A 20,336-nucleotide genomic window follows, 5' to 3' on the forward strand; every position below is an offset into this window, starting at 1 on the left:
GTTTCTGCTTTGAAAATTAACAAGGTCAATTTAAAAGCAAAGTGTCACTCTGTAGAAGGTACCAGTGCAAGGAACACTGGGCAGGCTTACTATGATCTCTTTTAGGCAAACAAAATATCAGACAGGCTACCATATTCTGAATAAGCTGCAAGCTGTGAAGCTGCCCTGGGAAGAGGGAGTTATAATAGACAAGCTATGTGGTCACAAGGATACCTGTTGCTATTGTGAGTTTGACAAGGTATCAGCAAGGGCACAGCCTGTGCAAAGTGTGCAACAGAATAAACATTTTCAGGCCATGTACACGCCTACAGTTTTCCATGGAAAAGGAATAGTCAAAGAGTGTTGCCAGAATTCAACTCATTCCTTAAGGTTAGAGTGATCATGCGATAGAGGAGCCACCTCAAGAAGGGAAGTGGAGAAGAGCCATGCTTGCTGAAGTTCTCTAGCTCCACATTGAATGAACTGTTAGCCTAATTTATGCAAATCATTGGCAGTGTCAGGGAGAAAAGGACTCACCTGACTTCATATGTATACTGAGATTTGTAAAGGAGAAACAGTTCCCCAAGGCACAGCTGCAAGCATAAGTGCTGGAACTAGGGATGCTGGAGATGCTGCTGCAACCCCTTGCTTGAAGTAGTAACAACCACCCAAATACATGGGTTTCTGCAGTCAGCGCCCCCACTATAAAAATTGTTCCGACACCACTGGCTGCAAGGCATCTTGAGAGCTAAAAGAATATGTGGTGCCATAAGATGGTTCCTACTTAATCTGAATGTCTGACAGATCTCGGTATATATTTCCAAAAATAACTCTGTAAGGGGGGAAAGAATATATGGAAAGTGTCAATATTGAAAATGTACTGTATTTTACTATTGAAACTGAATTTAAAACCTCTGTATACAATTGGAACCACTTAGTAGGGACATGGTTAATAGGGACATTTGCTCAATTGGGATACATGACTTGGAATTGACTTTATGTAATGTATATAACAAGCTTTAAAATCTGTTTTATTGGGACATTACTGAGACCACTTGCTAGATAATATCCAAGACTGGAAGCTGATTTTTAAAATTTTCTATGGGCATTTGAGGTGGAATTTAAAATACAAGCCCAATTTTTAAAGTGCTTGTTATGATAGAGGCTGTAGTATTTATGCTTTATGGTTTTAGAATTTTATGTGTATGTTTTGTTTTCTAGCAGTGCAGTGCAGCTTTAACTGTTTTTAAATGTATACCAGGGGTAGGCAACCTATGGCACATGTGCCGAAGGCGGCACGCGAGCTGATTTTCAGTGACACTCACACTGCCCACGTCCTGGCCTCCGGTCCGGGGGGCTCTGCATTTTAATTTAATTTTAAATGAAGCTTCTTACACATTTTAAAAACCTTATTTACTTTACATAAACAATAGTTTAGTTATATATTATAGACTTATAGATAGAGACCTTCTAAAAACATTAAAATGTATTACCGGCACACAAGACCTTAAATTAAGGTGAATAACTGCAGACTCGGCACACCGCTGCTGAAAGGTTGCTGACCCCGATGTATACACACGCATGTAATAGACATATCTGATACAATGATATTATTATATACTTATGGTATGCTGACTTTTGTCTGCATATCTACTGATTATCTGCAAAACTCTCAGCAAATTATGCATAAATGTGTACCTGATTCTCTGCAATTTCTTTAGTCCATTTATAGTTCCCTGACGTTTCTGCAAGGTAGAGACTTGAAAATCTGTAATGAGGATCATTGGCTTAATTGTAGGGCTGTCAATTAATCTGAGTTAGCTCACATGATTAGCTCAAAAATATTAATCAGGATTAAAAATGTATTGTAATTAATTGCAGTTTTAATCGCATTGCTAAACAATAGAATACCAATTTAAATTTACTAAATATTTTGGATGTTTTTCTACATTTTCAAGAATATTGATTTCAATTACAACACAGAATACAAAGTGTACAGTGCTCACTTTATATTATATTTTTATTACAAATATTAGCACTGTAAAAATTATAAACAAAAGAAATAATATTTTTCAATTCACCTCATACAAGCAGTGTAGTGTGACCTCTTCATCATGAAAGCGCAGCTTACAAATGTAAATTTTTTGTTTGTTTGTTACATAACTACACTCAAAAACCAAACAATGTAAAACTTTAGAGCCTACAGGTCCACTCGGTCCTACTTCTTGTTTAGCCAATCGCTAAGAGAAACAAGTTTGTTTACATTTACAGGAGATAATGTTGCCTGCTTCTTATTTACAATGTCACCGGAAAGTCAGAACAGGCATTTCTGCTTCATGCTTCGGCCACCATTCCACAGGACATGCTTCCATGCTGATGACACTGGTTAAAAATATAATGCTTTAATTAAATTTGTGACTGAACTCCCTGGGAGAGAATTGTATGTCTCCTGCTCTGTTGTACCCACATTTTGCATATATTTCATGTTACAGCAGTCTCAGATGATGTCGCTCATTTTAAGGACATGTTGTTAGTTTTAAGGACACTTTCACTGCAGATTTGACAAAACGCAAAGAAGGTACCAATGTGAGATTTCTAAAAATAGCTACAGCACTCGACCCAAGGTTTAAGAATCTGAAGAGCCTTCCAAAATTTGAGAGGGACAAGGTGTGGAGCATATTTTCAGAAGTCTTAAAAGACAACATTCTGATGCTGAAACTACAGAACCCGAACCACCAAAAAAGAAAATCAACCTTCTGCTGGTGACATCTGACTCAGATGATCAAAATGAACATGCATCGGTATGCACTGCTGTGGATCGTTATTAAGCAGCACCCTTCATCAGCATGGATGCATGTCCTCTGGAATAGTGGGTGAAGCATGAAGGGACATATGAATCTTTAGCGCACCTGGCATGTAAATATCATGCAACACCGGCTACAACAGTGCCATGCGAACACCTGTTCTCCTTTCAGATGACACTGTGAACAAGAAGCAGGCAACATTATCTCCTGCAAATATAAACACACCTGTTTGTCTGAGTGATTGGCTGAGCAAGAAGTAGGGCTGAGTGGACTTATAGGCTCTAAAGTTTTACATTGTTTTACTTTTGAATGCAGTTATTTTTTGTACATAATTCTACATTTGTATGTTCAGCTTCCATGAAAAACAGATTGCACTACTGTACTTATATTAAGTGAATTGAAAAATACTATTTCTTTTGTTTTTTACAGTGCAAATATTTGTTTAAAAAAGTGAGAACTTTACATTTTGTATTCTGTGTTGTAATTGAAATCAAAATATCTGAAATGTAGAAACATCCAAAAATATTTATATAAATGGTATTCTATTATTGTTTAACAGCACGACTAATCACGATTAATTTTTTTAACCATATGATTAATCACAATTAATTTTTTTAATCGCTTGACACCCCTGGTTAATTGGGATGATTTTCTATCAATGGAGCTATGTCTAGTAACCACATTCCGTGTGAGCTCCTTGAGTGTTCAGAAAGTGCCGAGCACATAGTGGGTGCTGTTGTAAATAAGCCAAATACGAATAACCTTCTGCCATATTAGGTGAAGTTATCTAAGTGGTAGGTTGGAGGAGTAGAAAGCAAGGAATGTTTAGAGACTTCATGGGCCAGATCCTGCAAGGTGCTGAATGCCCTCCACTTACTGCAGGGAGAACTGAGGGTCCTACCACGTCACAGAATTAGGTCCTTAATTTTTTAAAGAAAGTTTATGTATATAAACATTAAGATCTCGATCTTTCTTTTCACAGATGTGATTCTTTCAGTTTAATGGTCTTTGTCCACGTACAGAAGACTAGAGAAGAGAGAGGAGAGTTTCTCTTGCCATTGGACATAGACACACCAGGAAAGCAGGAGACTGCTATAGGACCACTTCAGTTCTTTGGTTCAAGTTCCCAGATGGGTATATAGCTCTAGAATCAGAAGTGAAATATGCCAGCAAGTCTGTGTTGCATTGGAAGGCCCCAGTTCAACAAGGTACTTAATTGTGTGCATAAAATTAGGCACATGTTCAAGTATCTTGCTGAATCGGGGCCTAAAGAGTTCAAACTCTATGTAGATGGACAATGACTAACATTCTGGCCAGAACCTTTTACAACCAGGAAAGCCAGAAGTTCATGGTTCTAGAGCTATGTACCACTTGAACCAGAGGACCAAACTGGTCCTATAGCAGTCTCTTTTATCCTGGTGCTTTGTGTTCAATGGCATGAGAAACTTCCTGCTAATATTCTCTGCTTAGAGATGGTGTGAATCAAACACCCACCATTCATTTTACACCTTTTAAAACTAATTTATTTGTAGTGTATCTTCTAGAATGGAAATGCATCATAAAAGCATCTCACTTCATTTGTAAGGTCAATGATACATTTTGAGAGTCTTATTTGCTGTGGGAGGATTTTGTATCTTTTATAATGAAGCATACAGATATGTAAGTGAGAGCTACATGAGATCATGAGATGTGTGTGGCAAGGGAGTCGTGTTGTAATCTAAAAGTTTGGTTATTACCACAGAGATAGTTTCTTGTTCCGCATAGTTGGATGTATTATTATGTGTCAGTGCTTTTGTAATTCTTATGCATGTTTAGTTTTGTTTGACAAAGCCAGGATGGTAACAAATAAAAGAAGAAAAAAGGCCTACTCTTGGTGCACCCCTAGTTTCAGATGATTTCAGTGGGAATTGGGAGCCCTCACCACAGATCAGGATCAGGCTCACAGTGTTTATGTACTGTAGGTAGATTACATTAATGACTGGAGGTACTACAGCTCACTCCCCAGATTATTCCTGAACATGTTTGACTTGTCTTTGTACAAGTCCCTAAAAACACAGATCCCATCAGCATAATTTTCAAGAATCTCATTTCTTTAAATTATTCTGTAAATCAGGACATATTTATTTTTACCTGCAGGAACAGAATCAGGTGGGACCAGGACTGCCCAACGGTTCTCTTTTTACCAAAAACATCTGCATTTAGTACTGTGTATCTGATTTGGAGACTTTCTGCATAATCAATTTCAACTCCATAGCACCTAGCCATGGGCAGCCATTGTGGAACAAAATAGTCTACTCAGTTTGACACAGGATCTCACTTTATAGACCTGATACAGACTTTGATTTATACAGCTACAGTGAAATTGTTCTCCAGTAATTTGATCTCCCAATGAACTATATCCCTGATGGTTTGGTTAAAGATCCTGTATATACATTCATTCATCTAAGCTGGTCTTGATGTACTTGTGATGGAAACTTCAATCCATCCTGTCTCACTTACCGAATAGTTCACCCAAGCTCTGGAGCTGTGGAAAAGTTACTTGAGTGGAGGATCAGATAACAAATGGACAGTGGTGTAATGTCACCTTGCCATGAAGGATGTAAGCAGTACTAAGGAGTGGCAAATGGCTTTGGATAAAATAAAAACTGACTTGAACCATGAGTTGGACTTGATGGATCCCATAGCTACATTTCACCACATAACATTTCAAGGTATTCCTATTGCTTTGTACTGTATGTAAGACTTGCCTTTTTTAACACCACCATGTCTATGGCTGCTGATTTGCACAGTAATTATTTAGGCGTAGATGGAGGGGTCTTTTCTGTCTATTGTGCATAGGCTCATGGAGAGCAGTATGGAAAGTACATAGTGTATATCAATCTTTCCCTCTTTTTCTTTTTCCCCCCAAGACCTTAGCTGTTTGACCACGTCGCTATAGTTAATAGTATGCTTTGAATGCTCCAGGCCTCACTTGCATTAATAATAAGGCATTGTTTTAAAAAGCACCCCTTTAATGTTTGGAAGCGTCCACTCCTGGTGATGTTTTCAATTTGTTACTAATCTATAAGTGCCCAGTACAGTTAGTGGCTAAGAGCCTCCTGCATAGTGCTGAGCACCCTCAACATCCACTGATTTCAGTAGAAATTGAGGACAATCAGCACCCTGTGGACAGGCCATTAGGGAATGCTACAGACAGCTGGAGCAGAGAAATGTAATCAGTGCTGATGAAAGTGCTTGGTGGCTGTCTGGAAAATATGGCTTTTGTTATTGGGTTTGGCTCGAGGGATTGACTTTGAGGAAAGTTTTAAGAGAGTTAATTATATATTACATACAATAAGCGCTGTTGAAAGAACATATTAAGGTTTCAAAGGCAAGCACTCAAAAGTTAGGAAATGCCAGAATTAAAGTTGCCAGTGCTATGTTAATTTGGCCCTCATATTATATGCATTGTGATACAGTCTTTAATTACATGATCAAATATCATTTTTTTCCCACAGGGCACCTGCTTTGTTCCGTTCTCGCTTAATGAGCAGCTATTCAATATTTTTATTTTTCCTCAGTGTTCAATGGCCCCAGACCTTATTTACTGCACACCACACCAACCCCGCTCTGAACACAGAATTATTAATTTGTTCCTGGGCTTTTCAATGGCACTAATCAATGTGTGATCCGAGTGCTTCATGAACATTAATTAACTTATTTTCACATCACCCTTAAGAGGTGAGGGGGTGTAATATGTTATATCAGATGAGGAAGTGAGGCACACAGAGATTGTCAAAATTTTCCACTAATTTTGGGTGCCCAATTTGAAATGAGTAGGACCTGGTTTTTCAGAGTACGTAGCATTATATAGCCCTTCATATGTTCAAAGTACAGCTCCTCTTGACTTCAGTTGTAGTTGGGAGTACTCGGCACTCTTAGTCTCCCACTCCCACGCTTGCTAAGTCCCAAACTTCCTCACCTCACAACAGATAGTCCTAGTCTCTTTGCCCAGCCAGTCCCAGTTCCTCCCTCCCAGCTCCTTATCCTATCTATCTATCTCACCACTCCTCCTCCATTGACTTCAAGTCCTAGTCTCCCTCCCAGGTTCCTCATGCAACCTGTCTCCCCACAACCCCTTCCCCAGCTCCTAGTCCATGTCTCTTTGACCAGCTAGTCCTGGTTCTCCCCCCAACTCCTTGTTAGATCCGTCTCCCCTTCCCGCTCCCCATTCTTTCCCACTGGTTTCCAGTCCCAGTCTTCTTGTCCATCCCCATTCCCATCCCCAGCCAACTGGTTCACAGTTTCTCCCATCCATTTCCTTCACCATCTCTTAGTCCCAGTCTCTTTCCCTGTGTGCCTTTCCCAGTCTCCATCCCCAACCAGCCACAGTCTACACTCATTCCCTAATGCCAGTCACAATTTCTCCTCCTCTCCCAGTCCCAGTCTCACCAGACTCCTTGTCCCAATCTACTTCTTTCCCTCATGCCTGGCTTTTGCCCCTTTTTCATTCAAATCATGCATCTTCCTTCTCCGTACTGCCTGGGTGCCATCAAGGGATCATTGACACAGGAGAGACAGGTTCCCTGCTCTCAGTTTTGGTGTATGGCCCCACCCTGTGCCAGAGCAGCCATTATAGGGAAAGTCCAGCTGTGCCCATGTAGTCCTGGGCTGGAGCATGCTCTTTCACTCTGTGGGAATGGCACAGCACTAGGAGTTCCGAGAGGATGTTGCCTGCTCAGTGAGGATGGAATCTTCAGAGAATTTAGCTGCTAAAATTGAAGTCTCTACTGAGTATGTGTGAACTGCATTTTTTCCAAAGTCTTACAGTGTGGCCAAATTTGTGTGGATCCCACAGGGATGGCCAAAGGCACACCTATGACAACAAAGGCCACCTCCTGTCAAATTTCAAGTCTCTGCTCCAAAGCAGGGAGGCACTAGAGCTGTGCAGAGAACAGCTAGCCTAGCCTCATTCTTGGAAATGGCTAAACCATTTTGGCTGAAATTTTCCAAAAAATTCAGCCTGAGGCCCAGAGTTGGCATAGAAAATTTTAGCCCAAATGGTTAAAGTTTTGTGAAGTCAGAGTCAACTGAAAACAGGATTTTATAACAGAAAATGTCAGGCCTCCTTAATAATTGGTGCTACTTTCTCTGTCTATAATAATTTGTCTGTGCAGTGACAAAAGGAGGGAAGAGACATAAACAGTTTACAAATACTGGAACCGTATAAACCCGAAAATTGAAAAGGAAGTGTTAGGGTGGTGCATGGGGTTTAATGAGAAATCATGCCATGAAATTAAAAAAGGGTCAATTTAAGCCAACTATAGGGAAAATCTTCTGCCAGTGCATTTTTTTAGGCTGTGGAATAAGAAATTATAGGAACCCACTGTTTGTCCAGTCTCATTTCAAATGTGTCAAAGCATTAATAAAATACAATTGGGAACAGTCTTAGATTGTATCTAGAGAGGTGAACAGGATGCCCTAATAAGTCTTTTTAAAAGAACCATTAGGTCTTTAACAAACATAATTGTGAACTTTTCCCATTTAACATAATATAACACAGATTGTCCTATTTATTGAAGCAAGCTCTGCACTGATAGTTTGTAAGTCAGGGACTGCATCCTGGTCTGCATTTCAGTGCATAGCGCTCATTGAGTTTATCATTGTACACGTTATAGGTCAGCTTCCAAAACTGTTACTCACATTAGGAACTTACTCCATAAGTAGTCCCATTGGAATGAATAGGTGCAGAATTTGGCCATATGAATTTGAGAGTCCCTTGGAAAAATGGAAAGAGTGAAATTGTAGAGGGACCAATCAAGAGAAGCTGTCATAAATTCAGAGTTTAGTCTTGGGAGTGTTTTCAGGGCTACCTGAATGCCCAGTTCTCCGCATTCTGGAGTCACCCACCACTACTGAACCAGTATTTAGAAATTAACAAAATAAAACAAACAAAAGAAAAGATCACTGTTAGAAATGTGAGTTAAAACAATGAAAGTGGCAGAGCTCCCTTTCTAAGGAAATTTTGGAATCAGGGTAAGTAAGTTATATTTTAGAAATGAGTGGATTGTGCTAATTTCATTTATACTTTTAAACTCAAGCAAATCTGCAGAAAGTTATTTGTATATTGCATGTATAGAAAGAATTAATAGTCCTTTACACTGAATTTGTAGGTCAAGTACGAGACCTTATTGTAAATATCGGGAAAAGTACCTTTTAAATGATATACAATAATAATTTACATTTGGTAGTGCCTTTCAATTTGGAGGATCCCCAAATGCTTTGCAATCTACAGTACATATAATCATATTTCATAATTATTATTTATTATTTATAAATGATTGGCATACAAAATGTGCTAGGTGCTGTACAGATATAAAGGAAGACACAGTCCCAGCACTAAAGAGCTTGCATTCTAATGGCAGACATGATTTAACAAATGAAAGTTACAATAATATTAGATAGAGTAAAAGAAGATTACAAAAATGTGGTAGGACTATTATTTAGTTTTTATTGATGTGTCTTGCTACAAAATATTGCTTCCCAATATGTACACCTCAACTCACTAAAATTTCTATCCCTGGCAAAGTGCCTCCTTGCCAGCTCCCTGTCCTCACCATCCATTCCTGCACCTGGCCCTCATTCCCCCATCATTCTTAAACATACAATTCCTGCTGCGATCCAACCCTCCCACTTCTTGTCCTTTCTCACCATCCAACCATCCTCTGTCCTCTATGAAGTGTTCAAGTCTGAATGATATAGATCACAGGAAAAATCAAAGAGCACACAGTTAAAAAAAGAAGGGCTACACACAACCTTAGAGAAAGCCACTAAAAACTTGCCAGTTTGCTAAAAACAAATGGCATGACTGTCAACTCAAATAGTCCAGGATGAGTTCAGGTCAGGTCTGAGAAATCACAGATTATATTTGAGAACTTTCTTTCAAATTAAGGGAAATTACCTTTGTGTGACATAGTATGGTATAACCTTCAGTTCCTGATAATCTTAGGCGCTAAATATGTCAGTACATTCAGAATATCTAAATTATATTATTAAACATGTTAAGCCTCTTGCACAAATACATTATATTGTGTGTCTGGTCATTATAGGCTAAGGGGCAGAAGCTCCATTAGTAATGTCACAACTGTCTAGCGTGGCTGATGCACTGCGAGGGTGCGATACCACCTGCTGTCATAAAAGACTCCTGGAGGGGCTGCTCTAGCTTTTGGAGACTGCAGTACCCTGAGCTGCTAGCCAGGGATTTCTGATCCTGTAGCTCATAGCCTGTGGGCAGTGGAGATAAGAAGGCACTAGGCAGGGAATTGAGGCATCTGTGGCACTAAACCCACTGAGGCAGAGTACAGGGCTGGCTGCACATGCTCTCTAATGCTTTTGCTTCTGCTTTACTAGACCCAGCAACAAGTAGGGAGGGGGGTTTCTGAGCCCAGTAGTAGTGGGCATCACATAGAATGGGGAAGAGTTCTTAGCCTGCTGGTATTGGGTGGGAAAGGATTCAGAGCAGAGAAGGTAGTTCTGAACTGTGACGATGTTAGGAAAAGGGGGAAGGGGAGCTCAGCCTCAGATGCAGGGAGGAAGTTCAGGGCGGGGGATGGTTCTGGACCGGTGAGGTTTGGATCAGAGAGAGCTGGAGAGTGTGTGTGTGTTTGGGGTTCTGAGCTGAGAGGGGAACAGACTGGACTGGACAGAAATGAGGGGGAATGGCACTGACTGGTAAAATGTGATGTGTGTAGTGGGGAATGGTAGAGGTGAGAGCTGGCTGAGGTGAGCAGAGAAGAGTTTTATCAGTTATATTGTTCTGGACTTACAGAAACTTTAAAAATGTATGAAAGCAAGTGTATAGCAGCTAATTCCCTCTGTCACCTCCTGTTCATAATGTAATTGCCTGCCCTAGAGATCTTTTTATTAAGTGACCTAGATATATTAACAATATCAATTAAAAATAAAGGGGAAAATCTAATTCTGCTTGTGAATTCCTCTCTGGAGTTGCTGGTTAGCTGATAGGAAGACAGGAGCAGGCAAATCTACAAGGGCTGCTATGTTGTGGGGTTTTGCCCCTCTTTTTTGGTACCATAATTGTGGTCTGTGCTTTTGTCTTTGACAGAGCTGCTGTTTCTGAGACCCTCATAATAACATCTTTTCTGCAGCATTGTAGTTCGGAGAAATTCTTGCCACATAGTATACTATGGTAGCTGACACACATTTGAGGGGAAAACCCCAGTTTGCCAACCAAAACCACTAAATCTTTGCTCTCATTTCTATCCAAATACCAAGTTTCAATTTTTCATCATTACCTACTAACACTTTGCAATTCTGTAGTGTCTTCTGTTAGAGGATCCCAAAGCACCTTACAAATACTGTATTACTGAAGTAAGCCTCACAACACCCCTGTGAGGTACTTGTAGGTAAGAATAATGATCTCCTTTTTATACAGGAGGAAACTGAGGCATAGAGAGATGAAGGGTCTGAATTTCAACCCAAAATTGTGAGAGCACTACCATACAGGTTAGGGAGACACCTATCTAACTATGCATGTGTGCAAATTCCCAACACATACATTGTCTTGTGCTTGCAAAGTAAGTGTGTAACACGTGCAATTTCAAACTGAAAATTAGGCCACAACTGAGTTGCTCAAGGTCATGCAATGTGTGATATCTCTAGTGTCTCTGGTCTCTCAGTACTATGCTTTAAACACAAAACCATCCTTCCTCCCTAAATGACTAAAACCAGCAGGCAAACTTAAGTATTCTAGTGAGTGCTAATTGCACTCAGAGCTTCATGCAGGTTTCATTGATTTATTTTTTGTTTGCTAAATGTCATTTTCTCACCTCTGCCTTGTTTGTTAGACTGCACTCTAGAGAACCAACAATCATTTTCCAAAATTTTGTTTTTAAAAAAAAATCATATACATCAAAACTGTCTGCTTTGCTGAGAAAATTGTAATCAAATATAGAACAGAATGACTGAATTTGGCCCAAGGAATTATCATGGAATAAGAAATGTGTGCACACAGACACACACACACTCAAACAAAAACTCATCAAAAGAGAATCTCATTTGGATTGGATCTGATACATTGTTGTGGCAGTTTATCATGTACTATTTAGAGTATGGGCAAATACAGACGTCTGGGACTATGCTATGTGGGGAGTTTAGAAAGGCAGCTGAAGTTTTCCATCCATAAATTTTTCTCTTTTGATTGCTACACCATGAAACCTATTTAATCATAGAAAGCTTCGTGATTATATCTGCTGTCACAATACTATGCAAGGGAGAGTTATCGTGCTGAAATAGAATCAGAATATGATATCTTGAAACCACTTACAGACAGGTACAACAGTTTCTCAGGCCATCTCCTGTAATCTGCATTTTGCAGGAAATTTCCCTTGTTATTCACCATAATATTTATTTTTGATCACTTCTGGTGGCAGTACCTTGACAACCTCCCTAGGGTTGACTCTAAACTCTGATCACTCCTAATATTGAAACATATTCCCTAATATCTAGTGTGATTTTTGGCTAAGATACCAAAGCAGGTTTTATCAAGCTATTGGCTAAGTGCAGGCTGCCTATGTTGTTTCCACAGGGGCTGCGTCTTGAATACAGCTGTTTATTAGCTGTTTTTCTCCTCCTCCTCCTCTAGCTAAAATTGTAAGCAATCTGAGAAGAGGCTGTTAAATAAATGCCAGTAGGAAAAAGGGGCCTCTTAAGAGAAACAGCCACCAGCACAAATGCCACACCATTAAATGGGATATTGTCATTTCAGATATCTCAGGGATTACTTGTGGCAGAGGCAATAAAAATCTTCTTCAAAGTGATTTGTGAATTATTCAATTTATTTCAAACTGCTCTATTACTCATAGGAATTGTATCAATCAACAGAGAGAGGTAAATTACTGGATCAGTCAGAAAATATTGTTGCAGCTGAAGAATCAATGCTAATTGAATCATTAGGGCATTATTACATGAAACACAAATAGCTTGGGATGATAACTCGTTGCTCTGTTTGATCTATAGTCTACAAAGAAGACATTACACCAACAATTGCAGTACTTGATTGTTCTACTGAAAGACATCATAGCTTCTCAATATTATCAGTATAATTAGTGGCATTTTGGTTTTAAACCTTTTCTCCTATCTAGCACTTAAAATACCGGAACTGACCTCAGAGTGATTGTATTCTAGAGATCATCCCCTTTTCTTGCCCTTGGGCCAACTTCATAGGGCTTGCACAGGTGCAATTAAGTGCATTGTTTGGCTCCTAGTATGGAAGAACGTTTTTATTAAGTTTTCTCCATTTCAAAGAACCCTGTCATAGCTCTCTTTAATGCAGTGGTTCAAACAAGATGGGACACAGTGGAAAGCTTTTAAGACAAATTGTTCTAATATTCCATAATAACAACATTGGCAGGAATTAAAGGAACTTGCTGCTTTGGGTCTCCCATAGATGTGGCCTCATTGTCACTGCACCGAAAGCCAAGAAAGTTTGACACTAATGCAGAGGATGAAAGGTGTGGACATTGTCAATAGTCCTGCACTCATCAAGTTGCAGTCACTCAGGATGGATAGGAATGGTAGCACCTTCTGAGCTGCTTCATTGCACCCATTCTCTTTCAGACACAAATAACCATATGCATTCTGCTAGACTGAGGTCTGATGGCTGCAGGATTCAGAGAGCGTGTCTTTGCTTTTTAGCCATTGCAATAGCAATGTGTCCTGACTGAGGCATAGTGACAGTCTGTACATACATATGTATATATGAGTGATAGAGAGTACATGTGAGTGAATAGGGGTTTGTTGGGGTAATTGGGAATGAGCATGTGTATGTGTGAGAGAGGGTCTGTATTGTTACGTAGGTGAGAGTTGGTTTGGGATGTTGAGAGGTGTTTTTGACCTTCCTACTTCCGTCCGCCCCAGAAGTGTCTTTGGGAGTAACTTATATGCCGATAACACTAGCAGGATTTTGCTATATGGTGAATATTTCCTATCATCTTGACCCAATAATAAACTCTGCTAGTGAAACTAAAAGTGTTACCAAACTGTTTGATTTCCTGCTACTTCTAGCCCTGCTGGAAAAGGAGGATCATTGTACTGTACGAGATGACTTCTCTATCAAGGTGACCTCTTCTGCACCATTGGAAGGTCTGAAGATATTTAAGTGTATGTCTGGGTATGTGCATGTGTTTGAGCAGTTGGAGAATTGTGTGAAGTAAGTCTGAAAAAGAAACATGTCAAAGGAATGACACACCCCACTGCATATTTTCTAATTCTGAAATTTGTTCAGTGCATTAAGAAGATTAATGAATGAAAGGGGTGGGTGCCAGCAAAGGACTGGAGTGCACCTTTTGAAGCTGTAGCATTAATGTAATTTCATGGGTAGAGCAATCCAGCTGCATCACTTTTCTTTTTTTTTCTTTTGAAGTAAACATTGTGTTTTGTATTCATGCTGATGGCTCTGCGACAACCTTTCTGGGCTGTTTGCCTGCTTGCCCGACGTATCAGCTGAGAAATTTATAAAGTGCTTTTTCCTTTCCCCGCCCTTTCAACATTTCTGCTTCTCATCAATGCCCCAGTGAGTAGTCACCAAGCTCTATAATCACAATGGTACCGCAGATGATCATCATCAAAAGGCTTGTGCAAAAGGTCACAGGCTGCAGAGGGGACACAGAGCAGCATGACCATGATACAAATGCATTCATTCAAGCCAGCAGATATTGGGAATCTTTTTGAATTTTGTAACATCCAGAACCATATAATTCATGACATCATATGGAGATGATCTTGCATTTATATAGCACTTTTTATCCAAATGGATCCTAAACTTAGGCATTTGTGCTGGTGGCTGTTTCTCTTAAGATGCCCCTTTTTCCTAAATTTAGATATAAAGGAATTGATTTGTCAGTGAGTCAGATGCAGCCACGTCCTGGGCTGAAACACAGCAACTGTTTAAAAACACACAGCAATACTATAGGACACTTTAAGAGGAGAAATTAACAAATAAAATCTCAGGGGGAATGTCAAGTTAGATAGGAATTACCCAAGTTGAAAGTTGGCTAGGACACCACATTTAACAATCATACTTTGAATTTACAGAACAACATGGGTGAGACAAAGGTGTGATCCAAAGCCCTGATCCAAAGCCCACCAATATTGATGGAAAGACTCCCCACTGACTTCAATGGGCTTTGGATCAGACCCCAAGGGATTAGAACATTACATTTTTTGTGTTATTTAAAAAACAGCACTTCCAGCTAAAAATGCCACTGCACATCATTGCTTTAATATTAAATCACTGACAACACTTCTTGCAGGCTTTTCACTAGAGGGTCCACAGCTAAGTAGTGACCCAGCCCTACTCAGTTTAGTTTGAGAGATAAGTAGCTAAGAGCATGAGGAGAGTATGGCTGCATTGGCTCACTCCCACCAATTATTAGGCTTTTAAATATGATCTAATAGCTAGCCTTTGGGGGGCATTTCTTTTGTGGCTGTTCAGTAAAGTCTTGTTGCCGGTTTTTACAGACATAGATAATGTTTGCCTCACTGGGCTTGCACCTGATCCCACTGAAGTCAGTGGGAATTATTCCATTCATATTAATGGGAGCAGGATTAGGTCCATAATCTAAAGAGAGAACTTTTTGAAGGGTTCAGAAGAGAATAAAAGGCACAGGGATTTTGTCCTCTCCTGCCAGCTGAAAGCTCTGTGGAGAAATGTGACAGAGGATTTAATGTCTTTGACTGTCCTTTCTGCACCCCAGTACTGCATAATCTAAAAATACTGCAACTGATCACTGCAACTGATGTCTTAAAAATAAATACAAACAAATAAAATGAAAACCACTTTTCAACACAGAATAAGGGAGAAAATTCACATTTCTCAGTTACTTTTACCTGCAGGATTCAGGATTTTCCTGATTTAAAATCTGCCTGATTTGTATTCTCTCACAGGAGAAAAATCAGACTTTTCAAATTGTTGGTCTTAAAATCTGTTAATCTGTCTTGAAGTTTCTCTTGTTTCTATAACAGGACACATTGCTTGGAGTTGAGAAGCATGAAAGGATCAGAGAAGTGAGAATTGTGGTCAGGGAAAGCAGGGGAGTCTAGGTACCATTCAGAATTTCTGTCTAAATTTCACTCTCACACACATGCAATTTTGGACAGAGGAAAGTTATTTTGTAAACAATGAATGCTTGTTGCAAATTTCAAAAGTGGCATTTCAGTCAGCAGAGATCTGTCACCTGTTCAGATGGCAGTCCTCCCACTAAACTAAACTTGAGATGGTCTTCCCTGCCATGCAGCTTCACTTCATGAACTTGGTATGATCCTATACTCTTAGCTGCTAAGCTGCTGCTGCTTAAAAGATGCATCATCTGCTGATGCCTACCTGAAAAGATTTTTGATCTCCTAAAAGAGGCTTTGAGCTGCCATAGACTGGCTGATGGCTAGCAGAAAACATAAGAATGCAAGAAACACGAGGAAAAGGAAAAGTTGCAGATCTTTATTTAGATTTTTATCCCACTATCCTGTTTTTTCACAATGTCCCTCAAGCTCCTCTTTCTTCAAAAACAAATCAGGACATTTCTTGTATTCATTATATGTTGGAGTTTAAATGCTTCTCCTAGCAATTAGAGGTAGACCTGAGCCATGAAATTCTGATCAAATTTTCTAAGTACATGGATGATCAGATCTGGGGGATTGATCTATGTCCATCCCTACAGATAACGTTATACCAGATCTCTTAGACTGGATGCAAATTGTCTAGGCCATCCAGATAAAAATCTGGTCTGAATCCAGACTGAGTTTCTGGGATATTTAAATAATTGTTTGTACCATTCAGAACTTCTGTTTGGGTGGACAGCCATTGACCAGCTGCTCCAATTTTTCCACATGATTTTGCACGCTGCTCTACCCTGCAGAATTCCCTGACCCCCTTAAAAAGCCTAGATCCCCCATTAAAAAGCCTAGCTGGGATCAATGGCAGCAGTGGACTTTCCACTCAACCTATTGCCATACTTTTCAGAATTTGTCAGAACCAGCTGTGATTGAGTCTTATAAAGCAAATTTGAACATTGTGAGTTTGATTTGGAAGGCTCCCTTTGGATCACTGGTGTCCAACCTGTGGATGACTTTGTTGAGAGGAACATTTAAATTTGATTATGAATTGAAGTTATGTTCCTTGAGCTGTGTGTCCTGTGACTTGTTAACTGAAATGTTTGTCAGCCCCATCATTATGAGGAGGTGGTAGGGGTCACTATCTCCCCCTTGCCGTCCCTCCCTCCCCCCCCCACACACACACTACAACCAAGCATCCCAGGAGCAACTGTGATGTCAGCTGGAAGTGCTCTGGGTACCTACTGCCATTTTTCTGTAACAGCTGCTCAGCCGCTCCCCTGCTGGCCACTTGCTGTATTGCAGGAGAGAGAGAAGAAAGTAGAGCTGGATGAACAATATTTTGATTTGGTGGTTGAACCAAAAAACCCAGGAAAAAATCATTTGGGGTCATCCTGAAACAATTTTTTTTCTGTTTTGTTTCATTTTGGGGGTGTTTTTAGCCTTTTATTTCTTTTTAAGATAAATCTAGCTATATTTCTAAACAAAACATCCTTTTAAAAATCTCAAAATGTTTTTACTTTAAAAAAATTCTTTCCCCTACTTGCCAAATTTGACCTGAGCTTGTGACGTTTTGGTTGTCCCAAAACTACATTTTTTGGCAAGTAAATTTTGTCAAAAAATATTTGCCCATCTTTAGCTGAGAGCAGTTTTAGCCACTCCATTGCCTGGTTCCCTTCCAGGCTATGAGAGGAGAGGAAGAACATCATAGGAACTCAGCTGGTTCTGCCAGAGGCTAGGGGAGCACCTGGCAAAGTATGGCTCAATTCTCCTATACACAACCACCAGAGCAGCTCAGGATAGGAGAAAAGGAGAAGCTGAAAACCAACAATTAATTATGGCTTTTTGTTTCTCTGTCCCAGCCTTAATGCAGGTTAGAAGGGCTGCTTTAACTTGTATCAGATGGATAGCCAAACCACAGCTATTTCCCTTCCCTGCCGACAATGTCTCTTGCTATAGTGGCTGTGGGGAGGGAGGTGTAGGAACCAGCTATGCCAGCTCGATGCCTGCTTGGAAGTCTCCCATTCCAAGAGAAATTCTCAGCAGTAAACTTGAGGGAAGTTTCAGGACACAGAATCTGTCCCAAAATATTGGTTGGGACTCCTTAACCTTTTTCAATAAGCATGTTATCCCACAGGCTGACAAGATTGGACACCACTGCTGTAGAAGGTGGTATAACAGTGTGTCATATTAATGTTGTGACATTGAAATGCATCATTATGCAGAGCTGCATGCACTGTCATACACTGTCTCTGGTGTTTGGTGACCTGTGTGGTCAGACACAGAGTCTCCAATTTTTCTCCCCCCTGTTTGAAAATGGGACAGAAGACAGTATTAATTAAAGCTATAGGTTTCATAATTTAGGTACAGATTCTGTTTTGAGCTACATGCATACATCTCAGACCAAAGTGAGAGCTCGGTACTTATCTTAGACCCAAGTCTGTCTTTCTCTTTCATTTCCCTTTTCTTTTGATTTTTCTCTTTTCAAGCAACAGAGAGAAAAAACAAAATTAATTTCAGTGGAAAAAATAATAAAAGGAGAAGAGAAACTTATGGAGACAGGAGCATCCTTAAGCATTTAAAACTATGGCTATGCCCTTGGGCTTTCCTCTGTTCAGGTTTTGCCAGGGCATCCCTCGCTGACAGAAGCTCCTCTCCTACAAGTCTGTCTCGAGGATGATTCAGATTTAGAATTTTACACTCTTGAGCTATTTTGAAATCAATAGGCACCTAAAATGACTCAGTCTGATTCTCCATTTCAGGATAATTATCCATCACATTTTGCATTCCTTCACATATTGTTTACATAGCACATTCCCCTAATTTCACTCACTATATTTCAGTCTTCTTTATAAGAAATAATAAATCTAGTTTGTGGCCCTCACCCCCCACCTCCGTCACATGTTGAAGAAAGAACAAACCCAGTCTCGGTGGTGGAATGTATGGAATCTCTCTAATCTGTTTCCAAGGAACATTTCTTCATGGCCAGGCCAATGAGCAAGAAAATGTTCCTTTCCATTGTAATTAAGCTGGAGCTCCAACTCCATGTACTCCTTTCTGTATGTTTAGCTTCTGGGTGCAAGCGAAATGTTGAGTCCTTAGTACCATGGATACTGATAGGTGATGTATGTTGGTAGTTGACATCCTGGATAGGAAAAAGATTATAATGGAAAGGTGGTGGCTGTAACTGATGAGTGAGAGCTGCTTTCTTGTACCACCCAAAATCTGTTATCCACATGTAAGGTTTACGCTGTCTGAGAGTTACCAGCTATGCTCTGGCTGTGCCCTTGATCTCTCAACATTCCCTAATAGCTGAGTGCAGTGCAAAGAGTAATGGAAGAGAGGACACTTCTAACATTGCATTATCCTTGCAAGTACCTTTAGTTTTAACAGAGAGGAAAGTCTTTTGAATACTTATCTGCCTATGTATTTCTGTTTTTAGCTAAAAATTTGAGACGCTTAGTCAATGGAAAATTTAACCTAGGTAAGTAGAAATAAATTTAGGTGCAGATTTTCAAATATGTGTACCTAGAATTAGACTCTTAAATGCATGTTTAAGCACCTAAATAAGTGACCATATTTTCAAAAATTCAGTAGGAGCTGCTGGGAGCACAGCACTTTTCAAAATCAGGCCGTTTACCTAGGTGTCTAAATATTGATTTTGATTAAATATTGATAAATATATAAATTACATAAATCAATTAAATATTGATTAAAATTTGCACACACTACTAGTTTCCAATGCCAACTGGAGACTGGCATCTTTCTGACTCCCCTTATAAATAATATGGTAATATTTTCCAGTTCTGCAGATCAGTCTATCTATTGCATGCATCACCATTGCACTTGACTGCAAAACAAATTATATGAGCTGCTCAAAGTACTTAACTAATTTTAAGAAATGTCGCTCCTGTGAGGTAAGTCATTAGTAGTATCCTCTTTTTTTATGGATGAGAAAATTGTGATAAATAGAAATTAAGAGGATTGGCAAAAGACACACAGGAAGTCTGTGACAGCAACGAGGACAACGAGGAGTCTTGACTCCCAGTCATTTGCAAGTGGGTAATATAAACCTTTTTGGTTTAGATTACTTAATTATAGAATTTATTGGAAAATCACAATTTTTTCCTCAAAAATATTTCAGATTAAAACATTTTGTTCAAAATGTTTACAAAAAGACTAAGTGAAATAAAACAATTATTTTTCTTTCAAATTGAAATTTTAATTGCATTTGCCTTTTCAAAATATGGGGAACATTTATTTTTTGGATTCTTCTACCTCTTCCTCTTCCTTATTTATTTTCTCCTCTTTTTCCACTGGAAATTGGTGGGGGTGGGGTGGGGGTAAATAAAAAAAGAGAGAGTGAGTTTTGGGGATTTCTCCCCCACTGTTTTCACTGGACAAATGTGAGGGAAAAGTTTTTTAAAACAGTTTAAAACGTGAGAAAAA

General features: G+C 39.5%; 1 protein-coding gene across 1 annotated transcript in view; it reads left to right on the forward strand.

The window, feature by feature from the left end:
- CACNA1C (calcium voltage-gated channel subunit alpha1 C) overlaps positions 1–20,336 on the forward strand; it is a 636,517-nt gene that overhangs the window by 133,259 nt on the left and 482,922 nt on the right. The window lies entirely within an intron of this gene.

Source organism: Mauremys mutica, chromosome 1 (assembly GCF_020497125.1).
Source record: "Mauremys mutica isolate MM-2020 ecotype Southern chromosome 1, ASM2049712v1, whole genome shotgun sequence".
NCBI lineage: Eukaryota > Metazoa > Chordata > Testudines > Geoemydidae > Mauremys > Mauremys mutica.